Below are 21161 nucleotides of genomic sequence, written 5' to 3' on the forward strand. Positions count from 1 at the left end.
TGACGAAGCTACTTCAAAAAGATGTTAAGTTCGAATGGACGGAAAAATGTCAGAAAAGTTTTGATCAACTGAAAACTTATTTGACTGAAGCTCCAATTCTAGTGCAGCCCGAGTGAGGCAAAGAGTTTGTCATTTATAGTGATGCATCCCTACTTGGGTTGGGTTGCGTATTGATGCAAGAAGGTCGAGTTGTGGCCTATGCGTCGAGACAATTGAAGCCACATGAGAAAAATTATTAGACCCACGATCTCGAGCTAGCTGCCATCGTATTCGCTTTGAAAATATGGCGACATTACTTATTTGGTGAGAAGTGCCATGTATATTCGGATCACAAAAGTCTCAAATATTTGATGACTCAAAGAGACTTGAATCTGCGACAACGACGTTGGCTTGAGTTGTTGAAAGATTATGAGCTTGTCATTGACTATCACCCGGGAAAGGCTAATGTGGTTGCAGATGCTTTAAGTCGTAAATCACTATTTGCTTTACGAACTATGAATGTACACTTGTCTGTTCTATCTGAAAATGTGTTAGTAGCAGAATTAAAGGCCAAACCATTGTTGATTCATCAAATTCGTGAAGCTCAGAAAGTCGATGATGAATTGGTAGCAAGACGGGCTGAATGTGTTTTGAATATGGAATCAAAGTTTCAAATTGATGATGATGATTGTTTGAGGTTCAGAAGTCGTTTGTTTGTTCCAAGGAATTTAGAACTTATTTCGATGATTCTGAACGAAGCTCATTGTAGCCGAATGTCAATTCACCCGGGGAGTACGAAAATGTACAACGATCCGAGACGCCGGTTTGGTGGCATGGTATGAAACGAGACATTTCGATTTTGTTTCAAGTGTTTAATATGTCGACAAGTGAAGGCGAACATCAAGTGCCTACGGGTTTACTTCACCGATCATGATACCGAAGGAAATGGGATCGAGTCACGATGGATTTTGTATCCGGGTTGCCAAGATCGACAAGTAAGAAAGATGTGATTTGGGTTGTTGTTGATAGATCGACTAAGTCGGCTCACTTTATCCCCGTCGCATGATTTTTCATTGGATAAACTAGCTGAATTGTATGTTTCTCGATTGTGAGATTACACGGGTACCTATTTCTATTGTGTCGGATAGAGATCCGAGATTCACCTCGCGATTTTGGAAGAAATTGCAAGAAGCTTTGGGTACCAAGCTGCATTTTAGCACTGCTCTTCATCCCCAAACCGATGGTCAATCCGAGCGGATAATTTAGATACTCGAGGATATGTTGAGATGTTGCATCATTGAGTTTAGTGGTTCATGGGAATGGTATTTACCTTTGATTGAATTCGCTTACAACAATAGTTTTCAATCAAGTATTAAGATGGCACCTTACGAGGCTTTGTACGGTCGTAAATGCCGTACACCATTGTTTTGGACGAGCTCTGTGAAAGTAAAATTTTCGGAGTTGATTTGATTAAAGATCTTTGAGCGAAAGTAAAAATAATTCGTGAAAGTCAAGGCGAGATCCGATCGTCGAAGTCGTGACGCGATTTAAAACGAAGAGATATTGAGTACCGGGTGGGAGACAAAGTGTTTCTTAAGGTTTCACCTTGGAAAAAGATAGTCAGATTTGGCCGTAAGGGCAAACTAAGTCCGAGATTCATTGGGCCGTATGAAATCTCCGAACGAGTTGGTCTAGTTGCATATAGGTTGCTTTTACCCCCTGAACTTGAAAGGATTCACAACGTTTTTCATGTTTCGATGCTTTGACGTTACAGATCTGATCCTTCGCACATAATTAGTCCATCAGAGGTTGAAATTCAATCTGACTTGAGTTATGAAGAAGAACCGATTCGTATCCTCGCTCGTGAGGTGAAAGAGTTGCGAAACACAAGGATTCCGTTAGTAAAGGTGTTATAGCTCAAACATGGGATCGAAGAAGCTACTTGGGAAACCGAGAACTCTATGAAAGAATGATACCCAAACCTATTTACCGGTAAGATTTTCGGGGACGAAAATTTCTTAAGTGGGGGAGAGTTGTGATAGCCCTAAATTGACCCTAGTCGGAAAGTGGTTTCAGGACCACAAAACCGAGTCATAAAAATAATTAACTATTAAATTCTATGTTTATTATATGTGTAAATCATGTGTGAAAGTTTCATGCTTTGATTTGGTTATTTGTATGTGAAATTTTTAAGATAGGACTCATGTGATAAAAATTGAAAGGGTGATAGGTAAATTTTAAAGTACTAAATAATGCATGAAGTGATGACATGAGGGATTTGCATGTCAAATGCACCAAATTTTCCTTAGTGGCCGGCCATAAATGATGTTTGATGTAAGATATATGTTTTGTTTTAGAATTATAATAAGGGATGGCTTTATTTTTATTTTAAAATAAAGTGATTAGTAAAACAATAAAAAAAAGTATACATGCTCATCTTTCTTCTTGATTGCGAAATGGGGAAAGGGAATTTTGAAGAGGAAAACCAAGGTATTCGCCATGGCTATCCTAGTTTAAGGTATGCATTGTGATTTTTCTTTTAATTGACTATGAGATTAAATTGATAAGTACATAGCTTATTTAACCCATGGTTTAATTTCATGAGTCAATAGATAAATATCCATTCGGCAAGTGCTAAATTGGTGTCATTTTGATAAGTTTTTTTTGGGATGTTAATTACTTGTTAAGTACCTTAAATGATGTTTGAATGAGTAGAATTCATGGTTGAAAAGTACAAATTGAAAGTGGCCAGTATGAGTGTATATACATTTTAGAAAGAAAATGTTGTTGTTAGTTGAGTTGCATTTGATAAATATTCATTCGCCAAATGGGAGAAGAATAAGATGAATTTAAATGTTGTGGTTTATTATTTTAGTTGGTTAAATGATGTGGTCATTGCGAATACAATTGTGTTAAAGGAAATAGGATTAAATGTTGGTTTGATGAACTAAATGCTATTGGATATTAGGATCAAAGGAGAAAAAGGGTTAAGTTATAAGAGAATTGAGGATATTCATATTTAGACATTTAGGGTTATATAAATTTTGATCATTGAGTTATGCGTTATGTGAAATATTTAATTTATATACATAATCGGTCATGGTTTGACAAATATGTAACCTATGTGTAAATTGCTACAATTGATCATGAGATAGAATTTGTATATAAAAGTTAAGTTGTGTGGTTAGGGCGAATGAGATATATAAGATATTAAAACATGTTATAATTATATATTGGTGTACATGGCTGTAATTAATCCTCTACTTGAATTCGATTAGGTATGGTCATGATAAGAGTTTAGTAGGGTTAATACCTTAAAATTCAATGGAGTTTTAGTTAATCTTTTGTGTCGTGTTCGTTAAAATAGCTCAGGATTTGGGTATTATTATACGTATTTAGGCTAAAGATATTTCAGCTATGTTTTATATCTATGAAATAATTATAATGGATAACATGTAGGAGTAATTTCGGCTTGTTAAAAATGTGGTTCGTGTATGGCAAATTGTATATACAATTTACATTAAAGTTACCCTCTAAGGTCGAAATGGGTAATTAAATTTTTGGTGTGTATGCAATTTTTTTATTTGTAACTTGGCTGCATGAAATGGATGTATGATAGTTAATATGTGTGCTTAAGGTGATGTGATAAAATAATTATGTATATGGTTTGGTTTCATTATTGAGTATAAGGGTTAAATGCTTTAAAGAAGCTTTTAATATTGAAATGATTAAACAAATTCATTTGTTTAAATTAAGCCCAAGAGCAAAGAGGAACTAGACCGGACAAGGGAAAGGAGAAAGCGATCGAATCGCCTACCATATCGTTCAAAAATATCCGAGGTAAGTTTTCGAGTAATGGAACTTAGATCATGATTCGTTTAGATCAGGTTATATAGCGAATCAAAACCATGCTCTTTGTATGTGGCTATTGAGCGAAAATGGTAATGGTAGATAAATGCCTTGTGTCTGAGTTCTAGTAATGAAAACGAAATAAAATGTGTTATGATTTGTGGACATATGTACATGATTATTCGGATGTTATCCGGGCTAAGTCCCGAAGGCATTTGTGCAAGTTACTATATCTGGGCTAAGTCCCAAGGCATTTGTGCGAGTAGTTGCTATACGGGCTAAGTTCCAAAGGCATTTGTGCTAGTGACTATTTTCGCTAAGACCAAGGCATGTGTCGAAGTTACTATATCCGGGTTAAGTCCGAAGGCATTTATGCCGATTATGATATCCGGCTAAATCCAAGGTACTTGGTTTGAGAATGAGCGATCTCGCTGTAATAATTTCAATTAATACGCGTCGTAAAATCCAAACGATGAGGTATGTTTCAGATATGCATTTGAATAGATGATTCCTTTAAATAGTATTCGCTCAATCGATTAACAAGCTTCTGGCCTTTAGTTAAGTTGATCCCATATATATGAATATAAGGGTTGGAAATGTGAAGTAAGTATGATTTTGAGAATATGTGTATATGAATTTATTCGTTTAGTCATATGAATGCTATACTTGAGATGTGCATAATTTCATTACTCAAACTTACTAAGCATTAAATGCTTATTCCGTTGCTTTGATTTTTACATTTTATAGATTTTGTTCGTCACCATCGGACTCGGAGTGTCAAAGTCAAGTCATCCACACTATCAAAGCCCTTTTGGTACTCTTTTAGTTGAACTTTGAAAATGGCATGTATAGGACCCCTTTGTTGTTAGTCATGTACTTTTTGGTAATGTATATATTTGGATAGCCATGCGAAAATGGCTTATATATACTTTGAGCATAGCATTATAATCGTTTTGTATGTTGTTCATTGAGAGGTATGGAAATGTTTGGTAATGATTAGCCATTGGAATGGTTAATCATGATCATTTTGGTGCTATGTATGACAAATTCTAGTTGATTCATGGAAAACCATGAAATAGGTAAAGTTTACCTTAAAAATAGATGCTGACAGCAGCAGTGGTGTGGATTTTAAAAATCACTAAAAATAGTAGGAATGGAATTAAATAGTGAATAAATTATGTAATCGAATCTTGATGAATCTATTTTCATTGGAAAGTAACGAAAGTATCATATAAGCCTTATTTTATGAGATGTTTAAGTTTTCGTGAAACAGGGCCAGAGCAATTTTTGGATCCCCTGTTCCGACTTTGGAAATTCACTATAAATCAACTAGAGATAATTAAAAGTCATGCCCTATATTTACAGATTCCTTTTCGAGTTTAGTTTCTTTAGAAACAAACGACATAAGTATTGAAGCCCTGTACAGGGAGATATCTAAGTCGTAATGCATGAAGATAGAGTAGTCGAACACTGAAAAAGGGGAGAATTTAACTAATAAACTGTACTAATTGGCTTGACCAAAAATTCTAGAAAAAAATTTTTAGATGAACATATGAGTCTAGTTTCAGGAAAAAATTATAGAACCGGTTTTCAAGTTTTGGAACTCGAGATATGATTTTTAAGGTGACAGTGACGCAGTTAGCCAGCTTGTCTGGAAATTCGAAAATGGACTGTGGAAATAAATGAATTAAGTCTGTTAGCACCTCGTGTTTGACTCCGGCAACGGTCTCAGGTACGGGGTGTTACATAGCTTCTTTACAAGCCTCAGTAATTACCATGTACTCAGCTTCAGTGGTAGACAAAGTGATTGTAGTTTGCAAATTGGCTTTCCAACTGATTGCACAGCCTCTGGTTGTAAAGACATAACCTGTGAGATATCTTCTTCTATCAAGGTCTCCAGCAAAATCAACATCAACATACCCAATGACTCCATCTCTAGTTGTTCCAAACTGTAAGCAAACATCAGTAGTACCTTGTAAGTATCTTAAAATCCACTGAACTGCTTTCCAGTGTTCTGTATCGGGATTCGCCATGTATCTACTAACTACACTGACTGCATATGATAAATCTAGACGTGAACAAACCATAGCATACATGAGAGATCTCACTACACTAGAGTATGGAACATGTGACATGTACTCAATCTCACCATATGATTGTGGAGACAAAGCCGATGAAAGTCTAAAATGGGCTGCTAAAGGAGTACTAACAGGCTTAGCACTCTGTATATTGAACCTGCAAAAAACTTTCTCAATGTATGCTTTCTGACTTAGGTACAATTTACTTGCTTTTCTATCTCTGAGAATCTCCATACCAAGTATCTTCTTTGCTAGTCCTAAATCTTTCATCTCAAATTCTTCACTTAGTTGGGCTTTGACCTTTCTTATCTCTCCTTTATCTTTGCTGCTATCAACATGTCATCAACATAAAGAAGTAGATACACAAAAGAACCATCACTGTTTTTCTTAAAGTAAACAAAACTATCAAAACTACTTCTTTTGAAATCATGAGAAGTCATAAAGGAATCAAACCTCTTGTACCACTGTTTTGGTGACTGTTTCAAACCGTAAAGGGACTTTTTCAGCAAGCAAACATAGTCCTCTTTTTCTAAGACTGTAAAACTCTCTGGTTATTTCATGTAAATATCCTCCTCAAGTTCTCCATGCAAAAATGCAGTTTTTACATCTAACTGCTCAAGCTCCAAATCATGCATGGCCACAATACCAAGCAAAGCTCGAATCGAACTATGCTTAACAACTGGGGAGAACACATCTGTGAAGTCCACTCCTAGAATTTGACTATAACCCTTTGCAACAAGCCTTGCTTTTTATCTGGGTTCTTCAACTCCTAGAGTCCCTTCTTTCTTTTTAAACACCCATTTACAACGAACAGCCTTTTTACCTTTAGGAAGTTTCACAAGATCCCATGTTCTGTTTTTGTGGAGTGATTCAATCTCCTCTTGCATAGCAAACATCCACTTTTCTAAGTCTTCACAGCTAATTGCCTTAGAATAATTAGATGGCTCTTGATTCCCATCTATATTTTCAGCCACATTTAAAGCATAAGCAACTAGATCAACCTCGGTGTACTTTTTTGGAGGTTTAATTTCTCTTCTAGTTCTGTTTTTGGCGATAGAGTATTGTAGTGAAGAAGCAACTCTATTCTCAATTTTTGTACTGGCTTGAGGAGTCAACTCTGTATTAATTTGATGCTCCACCTGTTTCTAATTTTCTTTATTGGAAGAGTCTTTAAGAGATAAGTTATGTGGCATAGTAGTTTCATAAAAAACAACATCTCTGCTAATCACAACTTTTCTATTTTCAGGACACCATAACTTATACCCTTTTACACCAGCTTTTTAACCAAGAAAAACACATTTAATGGATCTCGGTTCCAATTTTCCATTATCAAGATTTGCATATGCAGGACACCCAAATATCTTTAAATCAGAATAATTAGCAGGATTACCAGACCATACCTCTTTTGGAGTCTTTTTCTCAATGGAAACGGATAGGGATCGGTTGATAAAAAACATGCAGTAGAGGCTGCTTCAGCCCAAAACAACTTTGGTAAGTTGGCATTTGACAACATACATCGAACCCTCTCCATGATCGTTCTATTCATTCGTTCTACAACGCCATTTTGCTGGGGAGTATGACGAACTGTCAAGTGTCTCATGATCCCTTCTGACTTGCACAATCTATTAAACTCATCAGAACAGAACTCTAAGCCATTGTCTGTACGGAGGCATTTTATTTATATTTTTGTCTGTTTTTCAATCATAATTTTCCAAGACTAAAATGCGAAAAACACATCACTTTTTTGCTTCAAAAAGAGATCCCAAAGTTTTCTGGAAAAATCATCAATAAAGGTTAGCATATAATTAGCTCCACCTCTCGAAGGATTCTAGATGGCCCCCACATATCAGAATGAATATAATCTAACGTTCCCTTCGTGTTATGGATTCCTCCAGTGAATCGAACCCTCTTTTGCTTCCCAAAAACACAGTGCTCACAAAAATTCAGTTTGCAAATTCCTTGCCCATCAAGAAGTCCTCTTTTGCTCAATTCTGCCATGCCATTCTCACTCATATGCCCTAGGCGCATATGCCAAAGTTTAGTAATATCATCATCTGACAAGGAAGAGGAAGTAATAGCTATATCACCAGTAACAATAGAACCCTGCAAAACATATAACTTGGCAGTCTTTCTCTGTCCTTTCATCACAACAAGGGAACCTTTGGAAATCTTTAAAACCCTACTTTCAGCTGTGTATCTGCACCCTTTTGAATCAAGAGTACTCAATGAAATTAAATTTCTTTTCAATTCTTGAACATGTTGTACGACACTAAGTGTTCTGACAACTCCATCTAACATCTTAACTTCAATTGTTCCAACACCTGCGATATCACATGAAGCATTATTTCTCATCAAAATAACACCTTCAGACACTGTTTCGTAAGTTGTAAACCAATCCCGATTAGGACCATGTGAAAGGTGCAGCCTGAATCAAGTAACTACTCCTCGCTTACTTTAGAACCATTCACAGAAGCGACTAGAAGTTCACCATTGCTGTAGTCTTCTACAACATCAGCTTCACCGAAATTTTCTGATTGTTTTCCCTTTTGATTCACAGCTTCCCTTTTAATCTTATTCTGTAGCTTATAGCACTCAGATTTAGTGTGCCCTTTCTTCTTGCAGAAGTTGCAAGTTTTACTTCTGTTTGAAGACTTTGATCTACCCTTAAATTTACCGCAAAGATTTCGTTCCTATGTCCTTCCACGATCATCATCAGCATTCCGATCTTGTCTCCCATGAGCAATGAGACCCTCTCCCTGAGAGTTGGGTTTAACCACAAGATGCTTCATCTTATCATACGAGGTCAAAGAATCATAAACCTCATCAAGTGTGAGAGACTCGCGGCTATATAAAATCGTGTCTCTAAAGGTTGAATAAGACGGGGGCAACGAATAAAGTAGAATCAACCCTAGATCTTCCTTATCATACTGAACCTCCATGGCCTCCAAGTTTGAGAGAATTCTTTAAACAATGTTAAGTGTTCGTGTACAAACTCACCTTCCTCCAAACGATGAGCATAAAGACGCTGCTTCATATGCAACTTGCTTGTTAGAGTTTTCGACATACATTTTTGTTCTAACCTCTTCTATAATGCAGCAACGGTCTTCTCTTTCATCACATCCTGCAAAATTTTGTTGGACAAATGCAGATGTAATTATGTTAACGCCTTTCGATCCTTACGCTTCTTCTCTTCATCTGCAAATGTTGAAGGCATCTTATCTATCGCTAGCAGGGCATCCTCCAGATCCATCTACACAAGAACTACTTGCATCTTAATCTGCCACAACGCAAATCTGGTGTTGCGATCCAACAGCAGAATTTCATACTTCAAAGACGCCATTACCGTGATCAAGATGAACAACCCGGAAGCTTTGATACCAATTTGTGAAAAAATAAAATAAAATAAAGAACACACAGATTTTACGTGGAAACCCTTTCGGGAAAAAAACCACAAGCAAAGGAGAAGAAAATTCACTATGTCCAATTTAAATAAATACAAGAGGAATAGACTATTTCTATTTATAGGCTTGTAAAGCCATATTCTAGTAAGACTGAAACACCTTATTCTAATCAATATCAAATAGATGAAATTTAATAAAGTTTGTCGAAACCACCGCTTTTTAATATATTTTAAATTTAATGAAAATACGTGGGAATCGACTTTTTGGAAAATAGAAATATGGAGTCGCCACCGATCCTTTTGTTTTGGTACGATCGGATCACCTAAGAATTTGGTTATTTTAATAAAACATTTTAGTTTACTAAAACAACAATTTTGGTCAATGAACTTTTGAGAAAACAGGTTTGGGAGTCGGTTACGCATGAGGAAGGATTAGCACCCTCACTACGCCCAAAATTGGTACCGAATCGATTAAATACTGTCCTTGTGTCTAAAATTTAAAGATGTTTTTGAAATGTGGTTCTTTTTTTGAGTAACTCGAGTTGATTACCAAAAATCTTCTTGTTTCGACGTCCGAAAATTTATTATTCAAAAATCACAAAAGGATGCTCAACTATTTAGTCCAACGAAAAACCGAAACCCAGCACAGTAGGGCACGATTCCTAGAATTTCCAAACATTGACCATTGCCTTACCTTATAAAATACGTGTGAAATTCCGAGGAGATATTCAATTATTTTGGACAAATAAAAAAGCGTAACCCAACATGATAGGGCTCGATTCTCAAATCGCCAAACATCGAACATCGCCTTCATTTTGAAAGATTTTAAGAAATGTGAGTGAAATTCCGAAGGGATGTTCAATTGTTTCGAACCAATGAAAAAGTGCAACCCAGCACGATAGGGCACGATTCTCAAATCGCCAAATATTGAACATCGTCTTCGTTTTTAAGTATTTTTTATAAACATGAGTGAGAATATAAAGGAATGTTCGATCGTTTTGAGCAAACGAGAAATCATAACCCAGCACGATAGGGCATGATTCTCGAATTGTCAAACGCCAAATATTGCCTTCGTTTTAAATTATTTTTAGAAGATATGAAAGGAAATTTTGAAGGGATACTCGATTATTTTGAGCAAACGTGAAATTGCAACCCAACACGTTAGGGCACGATTCCGCGAATTGCCAAACATCGAATCTCGTCTTTGTTTTGAAGAATTTTTGAATGAATGATTATAAAGCTAGCTTAAGACGTATTAATTCGATTTGAAGTAAGACGAAATTAATCATAAAAATTGGATTTTATAAAACCAAATTTCAAAAGTCAAGTAAAAACGATGAATGGGGTAAACGTGCACATGAAATACAATCGATTAATGAACTAAAAATTAAGTAGCTAACCTAAAAATGCAACCCGATTACAAAAGCGCATGGAGGATAATAATACAATGACAAAGATGATAATATAACAACCATTCAAGCAAAACAATACATACGATAATATGCCATAATAATATACAACATATGATATAGAATAACCAATACAAGATATAAAAATAATATAGCAATTAGAAACCAATGCGTTATAAAATGATTTTAAAATAATAACGAATAAATGGACCCACACATAAGTTGACATATTTGCATGAAAGCTATAGATAGCTATATGATTTTGGAGCAGATATTATAGAATAAAAATTTGAATCAAATTGCATGTAAAATGTTTTAAACATGAATTTATTTAAAAGTTAACAAAATATATGATAGTACAAAAAATATGATACAAAAATACATGACAAAAACATGAGGCGAAAATAGATTTATAAAAATGTACATATAAGTTTATTGTAAAAAAACATGAGATTAATAATAAGATATACATATATATATATATATATATATATATACATATTGATAATATAAAAATTATACACGCACCCTTTTATTAAGCATATTTAAACAAGAGGCTATATAAAACATAAATATAATATGGAGAAAACTCAAATATAATGATTTTTTAAATTAAAAGATGAAGTTTCAAAAATAATTTCATATATGTATATTGAAAACACTTCATAAATCACAAAGCCAAAAGGGTTTTAAAAATAGAAAAATCCATTAAAGTAGTGAATGTATTAATATATATATATACATAAATTTAAAAGTAAGTATATGTAAATTAAGTATAGAAAATGATAATACATATAGGTTAAAAAATGTATGTGTAAAATGTATAGATTTAGAAATATATATAAAATAAAGTGTGTAGTAAAAATAATTTAAATTTTGTGCAAAAACATATATATCTGAAACATGCTAGGATATTAAAACATATGCTAAAATATATGGGTAGAGTCAAAACCATGACATGCATGAAAATACATTGACTTTATCATAATATATATACATGTATAAAAAACGTTTTAAAACGAACCAATTTAAAAGAAAACGAGTAAATGGATATATATATATATATAATTACATATGTAGATATATATGTACATGGAATGAAGTTAATTTATTATAATATATATATATATACATATACATATATATGTGATAATGTGTAAAACATTTGCACAAAATATATAAAACATGACAATAGTATTATATATAATAAATACAATAATAAAGAAGTAAATGTCGAGGCAATGAAGAAATGTACAAACGAGTAAATAAAAGAAACTGTGAATTTAAAGGATTGAATTAAAACTAAACTGAAACAAAAAGGATAATTTGAAAACCAAAAATGATATCGAAAGGGACAGTATGCGACGTGCGTAAATGTCGAAGGACCTAAACTGGAAATATTCCAGTCCCCCAAAACACAGTATTTAAGCGCGGACCAATGTGCAAAACGCATACAAATTACGGGGAAAATTTAAAAGAAAAGGAAAATGCGAATATTAGCCAATTTGCACACGACGCGAAATGGAGGGACTAATACTGTAAATAATCCCTCACCGCAAAAACACGCGGGTCATTGAGGCAGAACACCGGATCGGGTCTGGCCAGATGGTTGGTATGACACCATTTCAGTGCCATTGGTTACGGGCTCGAAACGACACCGTATTCAGATCTTTAAAAGGCCCCGAATTTGGCTATTCAGCCATTTCCAAAACCCTAGCCCCCATTTTGCTTCCCCTTCGCCTGCCCTAGCACTTCCCCTTTAGTGCCGATCTGTGTCTATCAGTAGAGACGAACAGCCTCGGGCTTCAAAGGACGGCCATTTCGGCCGTAGGATCCCTTCTACCCCGATTTCAACGAAGTCGATGGAACCCCTGGCACTTTCGCGAGGTAAGGTTTCGTTTCCTTTTTTATTTTTCCCCTTTTTTAGTATAAAACGATGAAGAAAGCCCACTGAAATAAATGAAGAACAGAGAGTTCAAAAAGGAAGGGAAATCACCTTCTCCATTTTTCGATTGCTTTCTATTCTCTGTATACAATATGCGTTCGTATTTCTTTTTGCTAATGCTCGCGTAAAAAAAAGATTACAAGTGAAAAAATGGAAAGCTTTATAGCCGAATAACAAAACAACAAAAAACATTTTTGTTCTCCTATTGGCTGCTATTCTCTTGTTCTCTTTCACAGGTACGAGGCGTGTGCTGGCACTAGGCATGAGGTGGGCGTACGGGGCTGTCGACGTGGAGGCACGAGCGGCGTTAGGGCTGAGGTGCTGGCATCGTCTGAGGCACCGTCTGTTCTTTGTTGCGGCGCGAGCAGTATTGCTAGGGTTTCCTTTCTTAGAATCTGGGCCTAACGGGCTAGTAATTGATATTGGGTCTTTGGGCGTTGTAAATTTGGGTCTAAAATTGGGTTATGTAACTTGGACTGATGGACTGTTAATATATTTTTGTTTATTATTATTCTTTGGTTTTGTGTTTACACGGGCCCGAGTTAAATTGGCCCATTATAGCTGCCCCTCTTTGCTCATTGTCGTGTAACGAGAATAGAGCAAAGACTTCGAAGAGGGTCAATTTTGCCCGATTTTGCGGAATCATGACTTCTTTGGTACTTCTTTTCTTTGAGTGACTTCGACCAGCTCCACTAGAGACAAGGTCTGCAATCTTCGGCCTACTCCACTACAACATTAGGGAGCTAGGATGGTGGCTTAAATCTGCTTCACTGCAACTTCAGGAAGCCAAGATTCGTTGTCTTCGATTTGCTCTCTGTCAGTCACAGAGACGCCAAATCTGTTATCTTTGATCCGCCCTCTGACACTACAGAGACGCCAAGTCTGCTATCTTTGATCTGCTCTCCGCCAATACAGAGATGCCAAATCTGCTATCTTCGATCTGCTCTTCACCAATACAGAGACGCCAAATCTGTTATCTTTGATCTGCTCCCCGCCAATACAGAGATGCCAAATCTGCTATCTTCGATCTGCTCTCCGCCAATACAGAGACGCCAAATCTGCTATCTTTGATCTGTTCCCCGCCAATACAGAAATGCCAAATCTACTATCTTCGATCTGCTCTCCGCCAATACAGAGACGCCAAATCTGCTATCTTTGATCTGCTCCCCGCCAATACAAAGATGCCAAATCTGCTATCTTCGATCTGCTGTCTGCCAATACAGAGTCGTCAAATTTACTATCTTCAATCTGCCCTCTGACAATATAGAGATGCCAAATCCGTAGGATTCGCCAATGTTGCCACACTGTCTTCTAAAGACATGATGTGTGGAATGGGTTTCCTTTATCTGCATATGCCAAATAATTAGGGTGCCATGATCTAAATGAATCCAATGCCCCTGACTATACGTGGTGTTTATGTCAAGTAACTAGAATGCTATGATCGAAATGAATCAAGCGCTCCTAACTAAATGAATGATTATAAATGTAGAAATGTTATGGAGTGATTCCTTTTTAAACACTTAAGGTGTCATTGCTCATAATTCGTCCCGGTTCTATCATTGATATGCTATCGCATCTTCTTGCTTAGCCGTTATCACTGACAGAAAGTTTGAAGAAATAGTCATAACTTGGACTACTCTTTTCTCAATATTTTCCAACTTTGAACCTGATTAGTCCTGACTAGTGGCCCTGTTTCATGTCCTTGTACTATTTAGGGACTTTCCAGAGTAATATGCATAACATCTTTTGTGTGAATATTACAAGTTCAAAAATCGCGATTTCAACAAAATGCTCGAAAGAGATTATCATAATGGACCAATGGAATTTTATTAAGAAAAATTTGATGTGAATACATAGGATAACGAATCTGATAAGGTGAAAAAAAATAAGAAAAAGGTGCCTCGGATATTGCAGCACGAGTTTCACTATTCTAATTTCTCAAAGGCTCCTTCGAACCAAACGTGTGTTTAGGAGACCCTGCGTATTTCGTTGATGCTCCAAGGTGTATTGTTCTTCTGTCTTGCTGATTTTGGGAGGACAAGACTACCATATGCCCCATATTCAAAATTTGAGCTGCCCGTTTTCGGGTTTTCAACTCAAAAGCCCTTTTGGTTCCAAAGTGCCCTTTGCGGGTTTTCACCTTGGCCTCTCCATTTTTATTTTTTTCAGATTTAGAGTGCCCTTTGCAGGTTTTCACTCAGGCCTCTCTTTCTTTAGGTAAAATATTTCTTGACCGAATCCGAGTTTACAGGATTGGGCAAGTTTCTACCGTCCATCTCGGTTAGAATCAATGCTCCTCCGGAGAAAGCTTTCTTCACCATGTAAGGCCCTTCCCAATTAGGCATCCATTTCCACTGAAAATCCTTTTGTATAGGAAGGATATTTTTCAAAACCAGGTCTCCCTCGTGGAATTCTTTAGGGCAAACCTTTTTGTCATAAGCTCGATCATTCGTTTTTGGTACATCTGACCATGACGAATCGCTTTAGCCTTTTTTCTTGATCAAGTTCAATTGGTCATATCGAGACTGGACCCACTCTGCTTCATCCAATTTTAGTTCCGACAACACTCAGAGGGATGGAATCTTGATTTCGATGGGCCAAACTGCTTCCATTTCGTAGACCAGGGAGAAAGGCGTTGCCCCAATTGAGGTTCTGACCGATGTTCGATAAGTAAACAGGGCAAATGGTAATTTCTCATGCCAATCTTTGTAGGTCTCGGTCATCTTCCTCACGATCTTCTTAATATTTTTATTGGCTGCTTCCACTGCCCCATTCATCTTCGGGCGATACGGTGACGAGTTGTGATGTCTGATCTTGAATTGACTACAGACTTCCACTATCGTACTGTTGTTCAAGTTTAATGCATTTCCAGATATAATCCTTTCCGGCATTTCATATCGACATATGATCTCCTTTTTTAGAAAATTTTTTATTGCCGACTTTGTCACACTAGCGTACGAAGCGGCATCTACCCATTTGGTGAAATAGTCGATAACCACAAAGATGAAACGATGCCCATTGGAAGCTTTCGGCGATATTGGTCCAATCACATCCATGCCCCACATAGAGAATGGCCATGGAGAAACCATAACATGCAGCGGTGAAGGAGGCACATGAATTTTGTCTCCGTAGATTTGGCACTTATGGCATCTCGTAGCGTAGTTGACACAGTCTCCTTCCATGGTGGACCAATAGTACCCAAATCTCATAATTTGCCTGGCCATTGTAAAGCCATTAGCGTGTGTCCCACAGACACCTTCATGGACTTCTTTCAAGATTTTCTTAGCCTCTACAGCGTCTACATATCTTAGTAGCACCTGATCCTTTCTTCTTTTGTACAGGGTATCCCCATCTAAGACATAGTCGATGGCCAATCTTCTTAGCGTTCTTTTATCATTCTCGCTTGTCTGGTCTGGGTACTCACGATTCTTAACATAGTGCAATATATCGTGATACCAAGGGTGATCATCTTTCTCTTCATCTTCTTCGATATTGTAATAGTGGGCCGAAATTTCATAAATGCTCATCTGGATGGGTTTGACATCTTCTTGTTTATTCACCTTAATCATGGAGGCTAAGGTAGCCAAAGCATCAGCCATCTGATTTTTGTCTCGTGGAAGGTAGCAGAAGGTAATGTCGTTGAACTCTTTGACCAATTTAAGGACCAGCTTCCGATAATCGACCAATTTAGGATCTCTGGTCTCTCATTCTCCTTTGAGTTGATAAATCACTAGCGCAGAATCCCCATACACCTCTAGCGCTTCAATCTTGCGTTCTATTGCTGCGCAGATACCTATGATGCACGCTTCGTATTCTGCCATGTTATTCGTACAATCAAAATCCAATATACTAGTGAATGGAATATGATCTCCATTTGGGGATACTAAGACGGCCCCGATTCCATTGCCTACAGCGTTTGACGCCCCATCGAAGTTTAGTTTCCAAGGGAGTTCTTCCAGAGCACCTTCTTCAGTGGTAGCAACACACATTAGGTCTTAATTCGGGAAGTCGAAGTTTAAAGGCTCGTAGTCTTCCAAAGCTCTACTGGCCAGAAAATCTGCTATTGCACTTCTTTTTACCACTTTCTGGTTCACATAGACTATGTTGAATTCAAAAAGCAGGATCTGCCATTGGGCCATCCTTCCATTCAAGGTTATTGACTCTATCATGCACTTTAAAGTGTCCAATTTTGATATGAGCCAAGTGGTGTGATACAACATATACTGCCTCAGCTTTCGGGTTGTCCAAATTAGGGCACAACACAACTTCTCTATCGGCGGGTACCTTGTCTCACATTCTGTGAACTTTTTACTAAGATAGTAAATGGCCTTCTCTTTCCTTCCTGACTCATCATGCTGACCCAATACGCATCCCATGGAGTTCTCGAATACTGCCAAGTACAGTATCAACGACTTATCGGGGTTAGGTGGCATCAGCACCGGGGCGTTGGATAAGTACTGTTTGACCTTGTCGAAAGCCTTTTGGCATTCTTCATCCCATTCACCTGGGTTATGTTTCTTGAGGAGGCGAAAGACAGGGTCATATTTCTCAGTCAATTGTGAAATGAACCGAGTAATGTAATTTAATCTTCCTAGAAAGCCTTGAACTTCTTTCTGAGTACTCGACGGGGATAGCTCTTGTATGGCTTTAAGTTTGTCTAGATCGATCTCGATTCCTTTCTCACTAACCACAAATTTGAGCAACTTTCCAGACTTGGCTCCAAAGGTACATTTGGCGGGGTTGAGTTTTAGTTGAAACTTCCTCAACCTCAAGAACAATTTTCTCAAGACTTGTATGTGCTCCTTCTCTGTTCGAGACTTAGCTATCATATCATCAACATAAACCTCGATTTCTTTATGCATCATGTCATGAAAAAGGGTTACCATGGCTCTTTGATAAGTTGCCCCCGCATTCTTTAGTCCAAACGGCATCACCTTGTAGCAAAACGTGCCCCACATGGTTACAAATGTGGTCTTCTCTATATCTTCCGGATGCATCTTGATCTGGTTGTATCCGGAGAAACTGTCCATGAATGAAAACAATGAGTGTCCTGTCATGTTGTCCACTAAGGTGTCGATATGAGGCAGTGGGAAATTGTCTTTCGGGCTGGCTTTATTCAAATCACTATAGTCCACACACATTCGCACTTTTCCATCTTTCTTAAGGACAGGGACGATGTTGGCTACCCAATCTGAGTATCTTACCACCTTCAGGAATCCAGCGTCAAACTGCTTTCGAACCTCTTTTTTTTTTTTTTAGCAAAACATCGGGCCTTATTCTTCGGGGTTTTTGCTAAACTAGCTTACATTCTTCTTTTATGGGAAGTCGGTGTACCACGATGTTAGTGTCCAACCCGGGCATATCTTGGTATGACCATGCGAAGACGTCTTTGAATTCTTAAAGTAATTCAATGAGGTCTCACTTCATCTCCGTAGTAATACATGTTCCGATCTTCACCTCTTGTCCTTCTCCTAAGCTCACAATTTCAACTGATTCTTTGTGAGGTAGGATTTTTTTTTCGTCTTGTTCTACCATCCTCAACAAATCAGGAGATATGTTATAGCCTTGGTCATCTTCAAAATCCTGAGAATCATCCATACACACATCTTGCTCGAAAGGAAATTCTGAGTCGCTAGCAATGTCACTCGTATCATTAATATCTGGGGACCTGCTATGAGGATGAAGGCAGATACAAAGAATCAAAAGAATTCGAAACATTTGTTTGAGTGGTATGATTATGAATGACGAATGAAAGAATATTTAAAAGAATCCAAAAGTAATCATTTGTATGGTTATGAATGAAATTGAGAGGACGAGAGAACATTTACTCAAAAATGATAATAACCGTGCATTTTATTGAAATAACATTTTTAAACATCGGCCTATTTCACAAAAGATTCTTATTACTCCTAGGCCTAGAGCAATAAGTGTGTTTTGGACATTACTCTGAATTCGCTCTAAAAACTACAGGAATCTCTTCCATAGTCCAGTTGTCCAGAATACTTCCAGGTGTGTAGGGGCAAATGCCCGACATTTTCTCTTTCAGTCTCCTCTTCGTATATGACGTTGATGTCCAAGCTTTCCAGCCTTTCTTCGGCGTGGCTCTCTCGGGATGAATGATTCCCCCGGACAAATGTTTTCGATATATGGGGGAATATCATCGGTTCCCACTTGATTTTTTCCCCCGTTAACTGTACTCTTCTTCTTTCTTGCTTTTTTTCCAGCTCCTTTCTCCTTTGTTTCACATCTGGCTTAAATCTTAAGCCGAAGTGGTCTCTCTTGTCTTTCAGCATCGGTGTTTCAATCCTTCCTTGTAGATGTCTCCCAAGTCCCCTTCCGGGTAGGGCCCCTTTTCCAATCGTCAACTGGAGGCTCAACCTCGTGGTTTTGGACAATTTCGGCACCAGAATTTTGCTTCCCTCGGTGATGAATGTCGTATTAACAAATTCCCAAGATCAAAATGAGCATTTGATTGCTTCGTCATCTGTCTCCAAATAGGGTGCATTATTGCTCACAGTTGCAATAATATCCTCCTCAGCCTTGATCGTTATCAACCTCCCCTCCAATACTAGCTTCAATTTTTGATGCAACGAGGAAGGCACTGCCCCAGCTGAATGTATCCAGGGCCTCTCCAACAAGAAATTGTATGAGGGCTTGATATCCATTACGAGGAAATCCACCTCATCCGTGTTTGGCCTAATCTGAAGAGGTACTTCGATTATGCCCGTCACCTTTCTCTCTGTGCCATTGAATGCCTTCACGATGTTCTGGAACTCCTTCATATGAGAGCTGTCTATAGGTAATCTGTTCAGCATGGTCAAAGGTAGGATGTTCAAAGCCAATCCATTGTCAATCAGTACGCTTGGCAGCGTATACCCTTTATAGCGTATGGTGATATGCAGAGTTTTAGTCGACCCCATGCCCCCGGGTGGTATCTCGTCGTCATTAAAGAAGATATAATTATCGGCACTTATGTTGCTCACCAAACGGTCCAGCTTGTTAACGGAGATATCGTTGGCAGCATATGTCTCGTTTAAGACCTTCATTAGTACGTTACGATGAACTGCTGAGCTTAGAAGCAAGGCCAGCACCAAAATACGGCCTGGTTGTTTACGTAGCTATTCCACCATACTGTATTCGCTATGCTTTAGGAATTTTAAAAACTCTTTGGCCTCCTCTTCGTTAATTGGCTCATTAACAGGTTTGGTTGCTTTTTCCTTCGTTTCCTCGACCATTGGGGCTTTTCCTTTTGTGGGTTGTGCCTCTTCATTTGATGTATCGTAACGCCTCCCGCTACGTGTATAGGAACCCCTGTCTTGACCCTCTTTTGAAGCATCCACCAAGCTTTCCTTTCCTGGAATCATTACATTGCAATCATAATTCCACGGGACTTTTTTGTTGTCTTTATAGGAGAAGACTGCAAGTTTTTGGATTATGACCCTTTGTGACATTTGAACTCCAGCTTCATTATTTTTGGGTCTCGATATGATAACCACAAGATAGTTGGTCGTTTGATTCTGCGCCACCGATCCTCCCTCTGATGCACATATATTTTTCTCTACAGGGTCTTTGGTCTCTTCATAGAATTCCATTTCCTTATTGTTCATCATGTTTTGTACTAGGGCCCTAAACTCCACGCAATCTTGGATTTCATGCCCCACCTCGTCATGAAACTCACAGTAGTCCCTCTCTTCTTCGGATTCTCCCCTCGAATCCAATGTGATCAATCCTCTCTTGGCTATCTCCTTCCATACCCGCCTCAATGGGGTCCTGACTTCTGCCACTTCACACTTGGTCTTCTTATTCAAGCCTTCACTTATCCCGTTCACTCCTTGGTCGGTATGATTGGGGAGTGGGTTTCCTGCTACATTGGGTGTGGCTGGGTCGTCAAATCTCACGATCCCCATCTTAATGAGTGTTTCTACTAATTTTTTAAACGCAGCGTAGTTTTTGATAAAGTGCCCGGTGATTCCCGCGTGGTATTCACATTAGGCATTTGTATCATACCATTTGGGATACGGGGGCTGCAGTGGCTTCAAGTAGAAAGGGGACACCACATGAGCGTTGAACAGGTTCTGGTACAACTCCCTATACGTCATGGATATAGGGGTGAATTGTGTCCTTTCTATGTTCTCCCTCGCGTTGGATTCTTGTCTTACAGAGCTTTGCTGATTGGTAGTCACCATCTTGGGTTGATTTACGATGAATGACTTGGACTGACCTTTGTTGGATGTGCTCGCGTTGTTTACTTCATTGTCTCTTTTCCTCGGGGCCGACTTCCTGGCACTCTCTCCCGATTCTATCTTGCCGCTCCTTACAGCATTTTCGATCATTTCCCCCGTCATCACTATGTCGGAGAAGTTTCTTGTGGCGCTTCCTAACATATGGGTGATAAAAGGGGCTTTCAAGGTGTTGATAAAGAGCATTGTCGTCTCTTTTTCTAGAAGCGGCGGCTGAACTTGTATAGCCACTTCTCTTCACCTTTGCGCGTATTGTCTGAA

Source organism: Gossypium arboreum, chromosome 10, assembly GCF_025698485.1.
Source record: "Gossypium arboreum isolate Shixiya-1 chromosome 10, ASM2569848v2, whole genome shotgun sequence".
Taxonomy (NCBI): domain Eukaryota; kingdom Viridiplantae; phylum Streptophyta; class Magnoliopsida; order Malvales; family Malvaceae; genus Gossypium; species Gossypium arboreum.